Genomic DNA, 19,420 nt, shown 5'->3' with positions numbered 1-19,420 from the left:
ACATGCAAATAAAATAAAAGATCTCAAGACTCAAGTAAGTGATCACCTGTATGAGGTGGTGGAAGTTCACAAAAGTTCAAAAGATACTTCTTCAACTCCCAATTTTGATCAAGAAAGTGCACAGTTAAGCTTATGTACCCTGTAGTAGTAACAGATGTCCACATGTCTGATGTTAGACACATCCTACCTGTAAGGTTAAGTCATACACATCAGCACATCATACTAATCAATTACTCGTAATACATAAAAGTATAAAACAAAACATACCTGGAGCAAGTTTCAATCTGTTTCGAATAACTTCTTTTTGTTCTTTATGTTTTTTGAGAATATCGGCTTTCCCAGTATTCCTTGATATTGGTTTAGCATCCTCATTCAAATAAGCACATATGTCCCTAAATTCTTTCCACTCCACCAAAGAAAATGGGACATTCCTTGCAATGAGTAATGCGGAAAATAGACAGCGCAGTTTCATCTGATCAATTGTACGTACACGAGAAGACAGCTGGCCATTCTTTGCAGTTAACATCATCTGCCCTATGTCCTGAGAGTCACGCTTAAGGCACTTATGCCTTTTCATAGATGAAGTTCCACCTCTCTGGATATCATAATTATATCCAATTCTACAAGCCTTGCACACTCCCTTCTTTGTTCCATCTTGACATTTAACGAGATCAAAATACTCCCACACATCAAATCTAAGTTTATGTTCTTTTTCAGCTGAAACGGGTGCAGTTGCACAACCAACAGTTGCAGAGTCATTCAAAGATTCTAGCATCTCAAGATTCTCAACATCATCATCCGCCGCACCGTCACTAATCACAACATCATTGTAATGTTCTTGTACACTTGACATCCTAGAACTTGGATGAAGCCACAAAGAATAGGTCAAATACTCATAAATTAGTCATTACTTACTCCAATCTACATAAACATAAACTAGGGAATGAAAATGAAATATGCACAATCACATATTCACATTAAGGATGTCTCAAGCTACATAAACATAAACTAGGGAATGAAAATGAAACAACAACAGACTCCAATCGACCAGTCAATGCAAGCTTAATGTAATCCTGCAAACAGAAGCTCCCTAGCAAATCAAAGGTTGCAAACTTGCAATGTATGCAAAATATAGCTCTTGCAATCAAAATAATCATAATCACTATGATTTCAAAACCAAAAAAAAGTCAAACAAAGACATTCAAGATCATTCAGAATTCTAATCGACCAATATCAATACACATGAAAGGCGGATGAAATAAAGATCATTTCACAGTCTGATCTAAAAGGATTGTACATAAACAGACGGGGCCTTGTATATACGAATGGAGTCATGGACCGATCAACAAAGAAAAAAATAAGCTAACCAAAAAAAAGTAGACGAAAACATAAGAACAAGTTGAAGAAAGGATTTTTCATGAATAAGTATTAGTGGAAACAGAACTATCCCAATACTAAGTGAAACATCCAATACCTACGTATTTTGTTCATAAGTTGCGTCCTTGGATGTGTATTACTGCTTCTAATTGGGCTAAAAATATTTTATCAAACCTTAAGGCTTGGATTTCTTAAACCAACCATAAACTAGTTCATATGTATTGCACCACATTACCTACAGTTTAACCATGTCATAGCATAACTACTAAAAAGAGAGTAAATTAGGTGAATGCATACAGAAAAATTAAATACCTACGGCAACTATACTCACCAAATTTGCGCCAAGAGTGTGAAACAGAACAAGCCCGAACAACATCAGCTGGTTCATACAAAATTACAAATAATATAAAACTTTCAATGATAAGTCACGGTTGAGCAACTGTAGAAAATCCACAGAGCCAGACCCTGAATGATATTTAAACAAAAAGTAAGCAATAGAACTCTAACTCAAATTACAGGATTGAACTAAATTGGCTTGGCAGCATTAAAGATGCTCCAGAACATTACATATCGTCACTCAACTTGTACAGTACAAGAAAAGTAAAACTATTTAACCAAAAAATTAAAAATTAAAAAAAACAGGCCACGTTACATACAAAATACCCAATTTAGAGTACAGAAATACCTCCTAAATTACAACTACTACAGGAGACTTCATTTGCATCCATTGGCTACAAGCATATATGATCTGTTTAGCCAATTTAACATCAAACTTAGATCCTGACAAAGATAAAGAAAAGATCAATCTGATCTATGAGAACTGTCTCCTGTGTGTCCAACTGTCCATAAATGTCTAAACAATGCTAATCTGGATCAGTAATTTATGGTCAGCAGACTCCATAAACATGATCTATAAGTCTCTCTTTTACAGTCTACAGTCTACACATAATAAGAGTGATGATGATTACCAGAGAAAGATTTGTGAAGTTGCTTATACCTGTAACCTGAAGATCTTTGAGAAATTACTGCACCTGGAGGCTGGAGGTCTTCCACAGAATCCACACAATATCAAAAAGAAAGGAACTTCAATTGAAACCTTAGCATAGAAATTGAAGAAAGGAGTTACTGGACAATCTATCAAGAAATTAACCTCTAAGGCTCTAACAATTCAAATAGAATCAAAGTGATGGAGAAATTCAAATGACCTGAAGATTAATCTGCACCTGAAGGACTTCTACATTCAAAAAAAAAAATTAAATTCAAACCCTAACATCCAAAAAATTGAAAACAAAACAAAAATAAATCAACTTTCGAAAACCATAACATTACCTGATGAGAATTGAAATCAAATTTGAAGAAAGGGGATTTTGATTTTTGAAGATACGAAGAGAAATAGGGTATGAGAAAAGGGGTTTATAGATTTTCCAGTTCCCCTCTTTCACTTTCAGTCTTTCTCCCACGAGCCCCGCTTGCTTACACAGAGAACTAGAGAATACTCAACAGTCAAACGACTGTCAAATCCTTCAAGATCGAAGTAGTAGAAGACGCAGAAGAAGAAAGAACTTCGTCTGTGAAGTGAGGCTGCCGCTTGCGGACGAAGAAGACGAAGCAACTAGGGTTTTTTTCTTTTTATACCATGGCTGCATGCATGACAGATAGCCAGGATAGGAGACACGTATGTGAGTTAGTGACACCCGACAAAAATGAACTGCGGGTTAACGGGTTAACCCGTGATTGTACGGTCCGGTCCGGGTTAACCCGTTTATTGACGGGTCACCATTTCTCCAACCCGAACCCGGCTTGTTTTGTAACCAGCCGGTCCGGGTTCTGGTTTTTACGGTCCGGGCACGGGTCAACCCGCGGGTTTCAACTTGTTTGCTAGCTCTAGTGTGGACCCTTTGAGGCATTTCTGGCTTGCTCCATACAACACTTGTGGTGTTTGCAGAAAAGGCGGTTGCTCAATCCGAATCTCCAGAGAAGCCGTTGCGTTCTTATAAGCAGTAGTCACGTCTTCTTGTGTCTCCACGCGGATTTATGGTCCTTTCATTTGAGAGATTTACTGGTGCTCATCTATCCAAGGCATTTCCAGTAGCATTGCTTGAAAAAGCATTTTTATGAAGCTTCTTAGCGAATGGAACACCGGAATTGAAATTGGTTGTTGAACCTAAATTGAATTTAATGATTGAATTGGATCTAGGATCCATCCTCTTGAAATTGAGAAAATTGGAATGAATATTGAAATATTGATTTTGCAACCGAGAGATCAATCTCTCACTGTGATCGCCAATTGTTTGAGGGTAAAAACTGATTCTGCTATTTTTGGTAAATTTGGGTGTGTTGATGAGAAACGAATTCAACCCCTAAAAAATGTACTGCATGGGAGTACTTTTAGATTCGAGAGATCAATCTGTAAGACTCTGGCCTAAACCAAGAAATGGCTGTTCCAGATTCAATTCGGCCACAAAGTGAAGGAGAAGGGGTTGATCTTATGAAGGGAAGCGAAGAAGGTGTTTGAGGTCAGAATGTTGAATTATGAAGGTGTACATGTTTATGACTTGTATCAGAATGTGGAACTGGCTTGCAGAATGTAAGCTATCAGTTCTTGGTATTTTCTGGATACTTGTGTTGATAACACTTGTCATCTTCTCCTTGTCGAAATAGGTTGAAAACCTATTTATACAAGTCATTTGAGCGCAACCTTGATCTCGTAGGAAGTGGAGAAGATTAAGTAATGGAGTAGTGGGGTTGTGTAAGAGGTGGTGATCATCACGTGGTCACGCCTTCATCCACTACTCTCATCGTTGTTAACCGTTCGTCCTTTCCTAGCACATTCTCGTAATGGGCGCGTTGCACGCCGCACGCTGTAAACCGCCAGAGCAATACCCCAGTAAGTATCCCCCAGTTTGTGACACGTTTTATGTCTTGAGTAAGTGGGTCAAGTTGTGGGACTTGCTGCAAAGAATAGCGTATGGCGCTATTAGGTTAAACAATTAAGTTGTTTATGAGGCCGATATTAATAAAATACCGTATGTATTCAATGCATGTGAAGCATCGCTTTTAAGCAAGCAACTAAAAATAATCGATGTGCATGAAGCATCGTTGTTTTAGAGCTTGATTGAATAAGTCGCGGATTTGAGCGTCTTAGAATAGCAGCATGTCCGACCACCTTTGGGTGACCGTTTGAGGGCCGCATGGATGAGACACCATTTGGTCGATCACTCCCTGTGAGAGAGAGGTGGCCAGTGATCATTGAGGTATCTCATTGATCGCCTAATATTTGATCCAAGCCATCCGACAAAGCTAGCGAAGTTGGACGGACGAGATGGTTTGCGGCAGATATTTGCCGTTGTTGATATAATTTAGGGTTTAGGGGTCATGCAACCATCCCTATTTTGGTTAGTCGAATCAAAGCACTGGGCGTTGATTCGAACGGGCCGATCGGGCATGTGTGAATATGAGCCGCTAGTGAGTGTGTTGACATCTCCTGGGTCTTCTATCGGATCTAAGCCACTCAAATCGGTTGGCGAAGATGAGTGGTCACGATCAATTTTTGACAGAAGCGCAAAATGTTTTTTAGGGTTTTCGAACAACGCGTTCACCCTATTTTGGGCCGGAGATTTGATGTGCTTTCGTCTTGCTATGAGCAAGTCGATCGACCACGTGTGGAGTTGGTTCGATGGTGAACGCGTTGGTATCTCCTTGATCGTTTGAAATGCAATCTAAGCCGTCAACTAGGCTGGCGAAGTTGGACGGACACGATTGATTTGCGGCAGTTGTATAACGCCACTTATTGAATTTATGGTTTTAAAGGTTGCGCGATCACCCTTCTTTGGGTGTGTGATTCAACGCGTTTCTGGTTTGCAGTGGGCAGGTCGATCGACCAAGAATGTAGTTAGGTCGTTGGTGATCACAGTAGTACCCTTTCGATTATTCGAGGGAAGATCTAAGCGTCCAACTAGGTTGGCAAAGTTGGACGGATGTGATGCATTTGAGACCGCTTTGGTCGGTCTCAACTCATTTGAGCTCTTCTTAAACAGCGTGATCACCCATGTTAGGGTTGATCATTCGAAGCGCTATGGATGTATTAGATGAAAATAATTCGACTAGGGAGTTAGTGGGCCCGCCGGTGGTCATTGTGATGATTGCCTAATTCCGTTAGGAGCAGGCTAGGGCTATTGAATCGCGCGGCCAAATCGTCCGGTTGTGATTATTTTTTAGACTGATATTAACAGTCTAGATTTTCCTTAAGGAATTTAAGCGTGTTCTATCGAGCTATCTTAAAAGCGCGTCGATACAAAATTCTCTTTGTTCAGAGAGTGATGCAGCCTGTGTGAGCACTTCCATGCAGATCTCAATACTGGCACTTCGGGAGATTCATGCTTCTCTGCTGAGAGTGAACACTTAATCGTCATGTCATGTCAATAATGAGAGTTTCGCTGGGAACATAGCATATACAAATACTAGGCAAGTCATGCATTAGTTGGTAATGCTGGAAAAAATAGAATTCACAGAATATTTGGGATTGCTAATACGCGCACCATTCTGAGTGAATTTCATATATATATATATATTGAATTGCTCAATGAGCGAGGAGGGTTTTTTGCACTCGTCACTCTTCAAATGGCTTTATCCCTTGCAGGGTGACAGCGCATTAAATAATGGTTTTACAATTATAGCCTTGAACTAAAAACCACCATCAACAATACCCTTTTACTAATAAAACCAGCCAAAACCTAATTTTATTTCTTTTCCTTTCTTTTCAACTCTTCTTCTCCTCTTCTTGTTAGCGATTGCAGAGAGGAAAAAAATTCCCTTGTTCAATTCATCGTCGTTAATCGCCGAATCAAATCATCGTCGATTCTTCTATAGAACGATGACTAAAACTAAAGAACCCAGAAAAGCTCGAGTGGAAAACGTATACCGTGGTGACGAACCAAAAATTGGACAACACTCCTATAGCAAAGAAATTGTTAATGAAAATGATGGAGAAAGCAAAGAACGCGAAGAAGATGAAACCGTTCATGTAGTCGCTAGTGGTGAATCTGACAATCAAACTCTCCGGAAACTTCAAATGGCCCCAATTAGGTAAGATTCAATCATTTTTTGGGTTTAAATTTGACAATCGATGAAAAAAATTCTAGGCTTTTCTTTTTTACCCAGAATCGAGAGTTAGTTATGTTTCTATAGTACTGATTGTGTTCATTTTCTTCATTACTCAAGAACATCGAATAGAATCGGGAGTTAAATTTATATTTTTTTTTAAGGATTGTATAATATTGTTTATCACTGACCCTAAATTGTCATAATTGAATGTTAAAAACTTTTTTTTATTTTCTATTATATATACTAGAGGATTAGAAGATATAGAGACACAGTAATCAAAAATAAGTTAAATTCAATTTATTACCGATTATGCTTGTTGAAAAATTCGAATGTTTTGTGACTAATCGGAAGAAAATGCAATTTACTTCACTCCGGAATATGTGCTTTGAAATTGAAATAATTTTGGGGTTGTATTTTATTCAATAGATAAGTATGTTGATCTGCTTCCAAATGTTCATGCTTATGAACTTAATAATTTTCTAATGCACATTCGGTAGATATGCATGGATACTTTATTTTGATTATTTTGATTAAATAACTTAAGAGTTTCTGAACTAAAAATGATGCATATTCGGTAGAAAATAGTTTTGGTTATCTATAGAATGTTTTGTATTCGAAAGAAAAAACTAACATTTTGCTTCTGATTATATGTTCAGGTAATAATGTTGAATATTTACTATCAAATGTTTGTAATCGGTTGTTGTTTTTTTATTGTGTAGTTTGTTAACAGACTCTTATGAATCAATTGTCCTTTATTTTGTTTTTTTTAGGGATACGAGAGTTAAGAAATCCCAAGGTCTAGTTGTTTCAGGGCTTCATCGAGTAGGGGGTAAGAAAGTTACAGCTAGTGCAAGGAGACAAAGGAGTGCTAAAGGAAATTCAAGTGCTTAAGATGGGAGTACACAAGGTGAAGAACTTGTAACTTAACAAGGAACTCAAGAAGATGTACAACCAAGTCCCGCACAAAGAACTCAAGAAGGAGTAGAACCAAGTGCCACACAAGTTAGAGTCGAAGACGAAATTCAACCAGCTGATCCAGAGCCTAGAGTATTTGAAGAAGCACAAGCAAGTGGTACGCAAGGAGAAGGAGAAGGTACAAATAAGCCAATCGCTAAGAAAGCAGCACACCTTGTCCCATCTTCTTTGAAGGAGAAGAATATACGGGAAGGAAAAATCTTGGGGCTACTGGAGGATGGAGGAAAATTGTTATTTGCATACAAAGACATCTACAAAATCGACGTAATAATCGTATCTTTTTATTAACGTATTGTCTTTTGTTCGTAATAGTATTCTTCAATATTGTAATTTGTCGTGTGTTTAGTAGTTTCATTCCGATGTGTTTCATATACTCAAACCCACGACCGCGCCAACGAAAATGCTTGATTGGCCGTTTTTTAGAGCATAACTCTGTTGAACCCACCAAGTGTTGGTATGTCAAGTTTGGTTGTCATATTTTAGTGTCAAAACTCATCTAGATTCGCTTGATTAAATACTAGAGTCAACTTCGTTTAGGTTAGACTAGAACGTCTAGGAATATTGAAACGTACAAGTATTACTCTGAAGACCTGAAGAAAATGAAGAAGTAACGACTACAACGACGTCATCATCCTTCCTCTTGAGGTTACTAGTATTGACTTGATCTTTTTTCCATCCCTAAAGTATCTCTCAATTTGGATTATACTAAAAACATAACATGTGAATATGTATATATATATATATATATATATAATACTCTAGTGGTTAGACTTGGTCATGGCATTATGATCAAAGTGTCAAGGAATCTATTGAATTACGAAGTACGACACCTATCTTTTGAACTTCGTAAGATGACATCGACATATGATTTCATCCTAGGAAACAATGTTTTATAATAATATTTTAAAAGAAGTACATATATTGTGGCGTCGGCGGTGTGTAACGGACGGACGGATGCGGTTTAGGGGTCACCCGCGTCCAAACCGTCAAAATTGCGGATTTGGAAAATCCAACCGTGTCCGGCCCAATCACCCGCGGATTTGACATCCGCGGATCAATGGGTGATATGAACCGGATGCGGATTAACCGCAGATTTAGTAAAAACGAAAAAAAATAAAAATAAAACTAATTTTACGTAAGCCCAATTTTCATCAGGAGGTTAAGGCAAAGAGTACAAAGGAAAGGAGAAGTTGCGATTTTTAGTTACAGGTTTCACTAATATCAATATTCATTCATTGTTCAAACTTTACAGTGCCTTACAGAAAGTTTATCTTCAGGCTAATAGACAAGCTTAACTTAATTCCCCCGAACTTCCACCATCAAGTGCAAGCTTTGCCTTGACAGATTGCCTTGACATAACTTGTGGTGTCCACGTATTTTAGGAATACCAGAAGTAATTAATAGAACAACACAAAACTTATCAGCATCCACTGTTCAGAGCTTAACAAATAATGAAATTATAAGTAGCTTCACTGATCGAAAATGTTACAACACAATATGAAGGAAAGCACCACAATAAATTACGTCAATACCTCAAGAAGAAAATAAGAGATGTTAACGTTTGAAGAAAACTACCAGAATACTAAATTGGAGTGGTTCTTGTAAGTATTTCCCTCCTTTGTTTCTTCATTTCTCTTCATTGGTAAAGCAGCTACGGTGCAGGTGGATCCGCGGATTTTAAAGTTCAACCGTATCCAAACCGTTAAATGTGCGGATTTGAAAATCTCACCCGTGTCCGACCCATTGATCTTGCCGATTGGGTTTCATCCGCGATTTTGCGGAGGATACTGGTGAAATCCGCGGTTCCGGACTTTTTGCTCACCCCTAAGCGTCGCTAAAATTTCTCATGGGCCTTAAACCCGAACTCAACTCATTTGAGTGGAAGCTAGAGCTTATAATGTGCGCGTGATCCAAGTATCGGGTGCGTATAGCAGCAGAGAGTGCCCTAAACCAAGTTTGGGTGTTCTTAGCTAGATGGTTGTCCCCTTAGTGAAATTAATGTGCCTAATTAGTAGGTGTTGTAGAAAGCTTTGGAAAATAATTGAGCATGCCTGACACGTTTTGGACATGTAAAGCATCAGACCTTTTTTTTATATAAAATTTTCAATTACTCATTTAGTGTTGTTCTTTTGAATGGTTAACAATTTCGGATCTTTTCGCTGTCATTAAAACTTTTCAGACACCTTAGATTCAAATTTATTTTCATTTAAGTTTTGGGCTTAACTAATTTAGTTCAAAAATGATATGAGCTACCAGTCACGACTCGTACATGCTCACTTTAATTAAACCCAACCCATTAGAAGGGAAAATCACCGGTCTGTCACAGTTGGCATCAGAGCAAAGGTTCCGATTTACCGGGACTGTGTTTGGTTTTCTTATTTGCTGAAATGGTCGATTATTCGAAGTTCAATTCACTTTCGTACATTTTGGTTGTTCGGAAACCATAGTAATATATTGATGTGTCGTATTTGAATCTGTTTCCTCCTTTCATTTATGCTAGTATATCTTGTTTTGTTATGCAACTCTGAAATATTTGAAGTATGATGGTCGTAGCATTTGCCCGGGAAAAAAAAAAAAAAAGAAAGAATTTTTTTTTCTAAGAGTTTGACAGTATTATTGTTGAAATAGTCTCGTCAGTTTTGGGGATGGGGAAACTGCACTAGATACCGTGATATACATATCAATAGGTGTGTTAGTAATGTACCAATTATAAATCTGACGCTTGTTCTGTTTTGAAGATACCATGGTGTGCGAAATATGCAGCCTTAAGCTCCATACGGAAGATGAAGAATCGCAGTAAGAGGACAGAACGATTTAAAAATAATTTAGCACAGCTTGTATGACATGTGTTAACTATTCCCGATGCTATATAGACTTGAGGGAGATCAATAAAAAGTTGAGTGGGACACCGGTTCCTCTAGAAGCAGAGATGTGGTTGATGGGTGAGTTCGATGTTACGCAAGTAATTAAGGAGAAGAAGCTTAGGCTTACGTTAAGGGGGTCGAGATTGTCTGTGCCACTGCTTGTGTGTGCCCTATGTGCCACACCAATAGAATGACGCCACATCATTCCTCTCATTAACCATGACTAACTAAATAGATTTTCTATATACTGGTAATCTCTTTTTTAGTCCATAATTGATTATCTTTCCTAAATGACTGCTGTTATATATAGAAAATCTAGTTAGTTAGTTAGTCATGGTTAATGAGAGGAATGATGTGGCGTCATTCTATTGGTGTGGCACATAGGGCACACACAAGCAGTGGCACAGACGATCTGGACCCACATTAAGGTAGGGGGTTTTCTCCTCATGATTTAAATTTTGCTGCACCAATAGTCTTCTTTTCCTTAGTTTGATTTGAATACATGGTTTCTCTATTTTCCTTGTCAATGTCCTGAAGTTGAACATCATTCTACCTAAAACATTTGTGCGTATTTGAGTTTGGGTATTTGAAATCGTGAATTCGATAGACCTTGTACATGCATTTTCTCTAAGCTCTCTGTTTTGAAAACCTTGTACACAACAATGAACTTTGTTTAAATACTCTTAACTACATTAAGCTCACTTCTCTCATACTGTATCGTGTATGATTTCGAAAGTTTAGATAATTTTGTGAAGATTGAAAATGTTGAGCAGTTGTACAAGTCCAATTTTCCATCAAAAATGAAGTCTTGAATTGATTTCTTTAGAGCTGGCCATTACCTGTTTGTTAAAAGGACCCAATGAACCATGTTTTTGAGACATTGGATGCAGTTTGAGTTCATGAACAGATTTATATTTTAAAACCTTAAATTTGGTTTACGGGGTCAGTGGAAGTGATTTATGACCGAACGCCACTTTCGATTTTAGTCGTTTTCCTTGTTACCCATTTTAAACGCTCTCCCTAAATCTTACTTTTACGATTGTCTCGTGTTAGAAATAAAATGAAACTTAATTGTTGGGGCATTTGGTATTGCGATTTTCTTATCAACATGTTTGTGTCATTCTTGCGATTTTCTTAATTGTTTATTAGTTCCAACTTGCCATAAGTTTTGTATGACCACATTTTCTCTCTGGACAATTGGTTTCCCTTTCTTATCAGTTAGATGCTTTCTGGGTTGTTATTTCAGTACCCTTTTGTTCTCTGTTTCAGCAGTACTTTTACATCTGTTTTGGTTTGACAAGCTGAGATATGCTTGTTAATATTTGTTTTCACTTAATGCAAAAAATATTTGGTTGGGTACGTCCTGTTTTCTTTGTGAAAAACATTTGTCGTAAGTAAGAGCAAAACATCAATGACCAAAGGGGCCGTCACCGATATTAGGATTTTGTCGTTATGGATTTTGTAGATCTGCCTAAAGTCCGACAAGCAAGACAATAGTAGTTGATCATTGATCTATTAACCAAGTCAGCACATTTTCTTTCGGTAAAGCACATAGACAGCACCACTCCTTATGCAACTTGTACTTCATAGAGATTGTCATGATACATGGAATTCCTTTGTGGACTGTTTAGAGAGACCTGTTGTTGATGTCCAAGTATTACGGGAGTTTCCGAGAAGCTATTGGCATCGAGCTAGATTTGATTATCGCTTCTCGTCCTCAGCAGATGGTCAAGACTGAACTTCTCAAAGTTTGGAAGACATGTTGTAGCCACACCTATGACTATAAGGACAATTGTAGGGTGCTTTAAAAGCTTTCAAGTATCCAGGCTTCGAAGACGCGACGTTGTGACTTATGATTAAAAGTCGGTACTCGTTATCGTTATCAGCTGGATAAAGTCCTTTGGGTTAAAACCATTAGGCAACAAACGAAGCGTGGCAGCATCACTATTTAGAAGAAGCCACTTGGAAGTTGGAGTTTGACATGAGGGACAAGTAACCGGGCTACTTGAAGGTAAATTTTCGTTGCTCTTATGCTTAGTTTGAATTTGGGGACCAAATTCTTTTTTTTACGGGGTAATGGTGTAGGGTCGCTAAAACTTCTCGTGGGCCTTAAACCCGAACTCAACTCATTTGAGTGGAAGCTAGAGCTTATAATGTGCGCGTGATCCAAGTAGCAGAGAGTGCCCTAAACCAAGTTTGGGTGTTCTTAGCTAGATGGTTGTCCCCTTAGTGAAATTAATGTGCCTAATTAGTAGGTGTTGTAGAAAGCTCTGGAAAATAATTGAGCATGCCTGACACGTTTTGGACATGAGCAGCTAGCTAGGGAGATTTTTGTCTCTTTATTTTCTTTTGAAAACTAAATCCTGGAAACAAGTCTTCCTTCTTCTCTTACCTTGTGATTCCACCATTTTTCTTCCCCTCATTTTACTGATTTTCAAGATAAGCCTCAAACAAAAAGAAGGTTATTGGTTTTCAAGTGCAAATTCTAGATCAACCCACACTCCAATTTTCGCTGAATTTGTGTTCTACAAAGGTAGGGGTTCTTTCCTTCTATTTCTTTGTCTCCTAAATTTTCAATTGATGTTTACTTAAATGCAAATGTTCTGACCTTACAAAGCACCGTTTTAACTGAATCATTCATACGAATCTGAAATTGGTTGTTTGGGATATTTTTTTTAGTAACCTTGAATTTGATGAACCTTGTCCATAAATTTTCTCCAAGCTCTCCATGTCTTGATTTCTTTCTGGAGCAATGAATTTTGTTTGAAAGCTTACATTTTACCGTGCTCATTTTTCATTTAAAATGAACTGTGTATGATTTCGGGTTTTATAAATAATTTTGTGTAGAGTGAACATGTTTTGCAGTCACTTAATTTCACTTCAGATTTTCAATCACAAATCAAGTCTTGGATACAAGTTTGAACTAACTTATTATCTGTTTGTTAAAATGACCCAATGGGTATCATTTTCAAAGGTTGCGGCTTGAATTGATGAGCAGTATCATCTTGTTTTCATTTTAAAGCATTGAGACTTGTTTTTTTTAGTAAGTGGGTACTCTGAACTCCCATCAAGAATAAATTTTATGAATTTTTTTTTTTAGAATTTAAATAATCCCTTGCATTATTGATTTAACTCCACCCATAACCAAAGATTGGAAATTTTCTATGGATTTTGTATTATTTCCTAACCCTGTGGCTTGAATTTTTCAACCAGTAATTTATTTACACCACTGGTATGATTCCTTTCAATCCATTTTTGCAACTCACTTGGAAAACATGCTGACAACATAAGTTTGGTCCATTTGTTTTATATTTTGTTGTGGTTAATGTATTCCCTGTTTGCTATTGAATTTGTGTGCAATTGGACAGGCCTTTGCGAAATGATTTTTTTTTTGTGTGTGTATTTCAGTCATCTATAAGCCTTACTTTCCGCTGTGAATTTCTTAAATGTTGTAATGTTTATTGTGAGTGTTTCCTTCATGTGAACAAATCCAAATAGGAAACTAGACGACTCTACTATAGGAATGTCAGGCCTTAATTGGCCCCCCACCTACGGGTGGCAATTCGAAAGACCGTTAGCTGTAACGGTAGCTGGTATCTGACTACCTTGACATCGGCGCTGGACAAAAGAATAGTAGAGTAACCTAACTTCATTTATAGCTTTTTATCTTGTTACGAATTTTAATTGTGTAAGGCTTTTCATTTTGTATTACTTTGTCTGCTGCTCTTGTCCATTTTCTTTATGTTTCGTTGGTACGACATTTTTATAACCCCTACTGGGCATTGCTCACCCCGTTTTGTTTTGTTTTCCCCCGCACAGAGTACGAAAGGAATTTGGAGTAGTAAGCTAGATTGAGCCTCTGGCAAGCTTTGGAAGCTTGAAGTGTTAGTATTTTTCGTCTATGATGTGTATATAACTGGGATAAATCTGGGGTAGTTATATATTGGTGTGAATCAATGTTTTCCCTCCTTATTTTGCTGCATTTTTGCTGTATAAATGTGGATATATATACTGTGGTCTTATGCAAGTCTAACTATAAGCATTTACAAAGATGCTTTTGGAACTTCCTTGTTGCTTATCGGTGCACTGGTTTTGTATGCAACTCATTTCCTTGTCAGTATCTTCATGTAAAGCATCAGACCTTTATGTTTGTATAAAATTTTCAATTACTCATTTAGTGTTGTTCTTTTGAATGGTTAACAATTTCGGATCTTTCCGCTGTCATTAAAACTTTTCTGACACCTTAGATTCAAATTTATTTTCATTTAAGTTTTGGGCTTAACTAATTTAGTTCAAAAATGATATGAGCTACCAGTCACGACTCGCACATGCTCACTTTAATTAAATTCTTTTAGTGGCCATGCTTTCTTTTAATTTCTGAAATGGATTGAAGGAATGCAAACTTTTTTCTACTGTACTTACATACTTATTTCTTTATTATATTTCTTTCATTTTGTTTGGTCTGAGCATTCATCATTACTTGGATTTAAAATGAACATGTGTATTTTATTTAGTTTTCAGTGATGCACCGAAGGGTTTTTCCTTGCTAAATGTGTTGAAACCCAACACATTAGAAGGGAAAATCACCGGTCCGTCACATATATGAACTTGTTTAATAATCGAAAAGAAATCATGATTGGTCAGGTTCTTTACTGAATATCTTTTGAATGACCTGTTAGAGCACTGCTCGGTCGAACTCGCATGTTTTGCTATCTCAAGCATGTTTGTCAATGTTAGTGATCAAAACTATAAGTCTTGATTTCTAGTCTACTATTAGCTAAGTCTCGGACTAGGATAGAAAGTGTAGTTGTGCTCAAGACTCCATGGCGATCATCATACAAATATGAAGAATTACTCAAGGAACTGGTGGAACTTCATCGACTAAAAGGTATGTGGAGACTTGAACTTATCTATCACTCAAAAGTCTATCTAATCTATCTCCTATCTTGAGACAAAAGTCGTTTTGCTATATAGACTTTGATTATACACATTTGCTATTTCGAGTCGAGTTTATCTCGCTTATCTATTTCTCAAAATATGTGTTGGTAAGTTTTCGTTTTGGCCAAGTTCATCTTTACTAGTGACGAAAGTCATGTTAAGTTTCAATCACTTGAAAATGGTTTTGACGAAAAATGGTTTGTGAATAACAACTATATAACGTCCTCTAAGAATGTTTCAATGATTGAAATGAGAGTTTAGATTATATAACCATTGTGGAATATAAGCATTGTGTGGTAACTCATACATGTATAAGTCTTTATTCCTTGAGCCAAAGTATGCGTACTTTGCTGCTCAGGAAAACCGGAACTAGAGTCCGCGTACCAAGTTCGCGTACTCAGTTTGCGTACTATCGGAGGTTCTCATCCCGAGAATTTCTGCTGGAGTTTGTGAATTGAACACAAACTTATTCCGGGTACTTAAGTCAGCGTACCAGTCCGCGAACTTAAGTTGGTTATTTTCTAAAAACGATTATTCGTGAACTTAAACTTACATAAACTAAGGAATGCAAGTTTGCAAACCGTGGCTATAAATTTCATGAATCGATTCGAGTGAATCAAATCGTTTTTGTGTCAATTGTGTCTATTATAAAGATCTAAGCAATTGAACAACTCTCTAACTAGTTCATTTGAGTCATTTGAACTAGTTATGGTAAAGAAGAATATGGTTAGTTCATTTGAGTCATTTGAACTAGTTATGGTAAAGAAGAATATGGTTGATATGAAAGTGCTCAGATGGCTAACCATTTGGTTAACTACTGTTGAACCAACTAGATGTACATGTTTGGGTACGGTTACACGAACCTAGATAAACGTGCATATCATTTGTGTGTAACAAGCTAAAGTTTCGATCTAACGGTAGAAAGAATTTTTTTTGAATCTAATCAGGTTTTCATCTAACGGTGAACATTGAATGCTTTGTAAGGGAGAACTATAGCAAACCCTGATTTGAAAGACTATATAAGGGAGAACTATAGCAACTGGGAAACCTAATCCCCACACCTCCTGCGTGATACTAGTTGTATTAGCTAGAGTTTATTCTCTTTTAACCTTAGGTTTCTATCGAGACCCTGTAGGTTAATGACTTGAAGACTTCATTGGGATCGTGAAGCTAGACCGATACTACTTTTTTGTAGTTGTGTGATCTGATCTCGTTGTTTCTATCGTACTAAGTACAATCGTAAGGATTGGCTTGAGATTGATTTCTCCGATAGGCAAGATATAAAAGAAGTCATAACATTTTCGTCTCATCGTTTGTGATTCCAAAATATCTTCTTTCGCTAGTCGATTAAGATTATTGTGAGGTGATTGATAATACTAGGCTGTTCTTCGGAAATATAAGTCTGGTTTATCAATTGGTTCATGTTCACCTTTATTTATCAAAAGGAACAAAAACTCGTAGGTATCTCTGTGGGAGACAGATTTATCTATTACTGTAGGCTTTTCTGTGTGATACAGATTTGTTTATTAAAGTTTTCGACTTTGGGTCGTAGCAATTCTTAGTTGTGGGTGAGATCAGCTAATGGAATCAAGTGGGTAGTATCCTGCTGGGATTAGAGACGTAAGGAGCGCAAGTGTACCTTGGATCAGTGTGAGATTGATTGGGGTTCAACTACAGTCCCTACCGAAGTTATTTTGTAGTAGGCTAGTGTCTGTATCGTCTTAACACAGTTTGTGTTCAATCTGGACTAGGTCCCGGGATTTTTCTGCATTTGCGGTTTCCTCGTTAACAAAACTTCTGGTGTCTGTGTTATTTCTTTTCCGCATTATATTTTGTTATCTAATTGAAATATCAATGGTTGTGCGTTAAATCGATCAATTGAGAAATCCAACGTTTGGTTGTTGATTGAAATTGATTGATCCTTGAACATTGGTCTTTGGTGCCGTTCAAGTGATTTCTCTTGTATTAAATTAGACTCGCGGATTTCTATTTGCTTGAGTAAAGTATTGAATCGAGAAAGAGAGATATAACTTTTTGATATATGTTTATTAAGATTGGGTCTGACTGCCTAGTTGATTCTCTTAAAAGTATATTGGAGTTAGTCCATACAGATTGTTAAGCGAAATATTGGGTGTGGTTGTTAGACCCCCGCTTTTCATGACCAATATAAGATTACAAGGTAGAACCTATCTTTTGATTGGTCATAGCGTATATAATATAGCTAGTTGTAATTAGTCATGAGCTACATTGGAAATCAAGGTATAACCGATCACAAGCTATATTGGAATGCAAGTTGTAAATGGTCACAAGTTACTTTGGGATCCAAGATATAACCGGTCACAAGATGAATTTGGAAGTTAGTTGTAATCGATTACAAGTTACCTTTGGGAAGCAAGGTGTAACCGATCACAAGCTAACTCAGGAAGTAAGGTGTAACCGATCACAAGCTACCTCTGGGAAGCAAGGTGTAACCGGTTACAATCTGGTTTGGGAAACATGGTATAACCGATCATAACTTACATTGTGAGGTTGGTACAACCAATCCCAAGATGCAAAACCGAGTTTCCAATATTCACATCTCTGTATGTTTTGTGTGAAGCTTGGGATTAGGGTTTTCTAAGAAGCTTCTTGATGTCGACATTATCTGAACATGTACATAACTCTTATCATTTATTGCTCAAAAATATTCCTTGGTACCAAGGTGATCCCATGTCCGAAAAAGTGAAAAGCATTTAATTATGATTTTCATCATATATGTTTTAATTATCAGCAATTAAAGCATATCCTCTGGAAAATATTATTAGTTAATGTGCTAAACTAATAGTAGAAGTTTTCTACGGGAGTTTTTAGAAAATATGGTTTGGCATTTGAGTGGAAATAGGAAAACCAAAATTAGGTACTTTAATGATAATATCTTCGGTTTTGGAATTTTCCTTGTTGTCCAAACAACCTTGGTGTATAAATACTTTGGATTTCTTGCAAACTATCCTAAGAGCCAGGAAAATTTCGTTTTGGTTGTTTCTGGTGGGGTCGTCTATCTAGAGATGAAAGTATATTTTAATTAAGTGTAATCTCTTACGACCGCTCGTTTAAAGACTCATGTGGAATCAATAAGCTCTAAGAGTACCGTTGTTGGGAAACTAGATAATTGCGTTGTTATTGTAGTTTTCGATTATTTATTTGATTAACCAACGATTGTTGAAACTTTGATTGCACCTAGTTTGTTTATTCTTGAGAATATTCTCTTCTAATATAAGATTCACTCAAATTAGATCAAAGTGTTGACAGGATCTTTAGAACCATTTCGGATCTATAGACATCTTGTGATAATCCATTGTTAACAGACTCCGTTCTGTGGTGTTGTGCAGGTTATTGAAGACAATAGAAGATTTGAAGGCGACAAAGTTTTTCTTATTAGTTTTCGTATCTTGTGAATTATGTGCACAAACCTTGATCGGTTGGGATCCAACTAGAATCGGTTTATCTTTGATAGATCTGATTGATTAGTTGTGTGAGATCGGCATCGCTTTATAGTTTCTCTTTTAGATCTATATTAATTGATTGAAAATCTATAGTTTGATTATTTCGCAACTGTTTTAAACTACAACGCACATCTTCTCTTTTTCCTCATTGATAAGCCATTCCTTAGCCTCCGCCTTACTTGCAAATGACTAAATGCACATATAACAAAACAAACCTCATAAGCTTAAGCATTTAACATACATTATTTGAAAAAAGAAAAGAGTAGTCATTTTTTTTTTGATAGGAAGACGACTTTTATTTATGTAATATTGGAAGTTTGCAAAATATACAAGATGGGAGTTAAGCCCAGCTTAACTCTTTCTAGGATATTGTTTCTTACATTTTAGCTCACATTCTCCGTAGAGAAGTAGTTAATCTTCCTAGATCTTACTTCCTTAGCTAGCTTGTCTTCAAAATCAACATACTTCCTAGTTTTATGCATAAAGGAAACCGAATCATAATTTACAAGGGAAAATTTGCATCTAAGGATGTTATTTTGAGACCTCCATGGATGAACTTCAGGGTCTTCATCTCCATTCAGAATCTTCATTAGAACTTGGCAGTCATTAATCATGCAACAATTTTGGAGCTTCAGTTCCTTCATCCACCTGATGGCCTCAATTCCAGCTTTTGTTTCAGCT

This window comes from Papaver somniferum, chromosome 7 (genome assembly GCF_003573695.1).
Source record: "Papaver somniferum cultivar HN1 chromosome 7, ASM357369v1, whole genome shotgun sequence".
Classification (NCBI taxonomy): domain Eukaryota; kingdom Viridiplantae; phylum Streptophyta; class Magnoliopsida; order Ranunculales; family Papaveraceae; genus Papaver; species Papaver somniferum.
The sequence above is the reverse complement of the archived record's forward strand: the minus strand, read 5'-3'. Positions refer to the sequence as shown.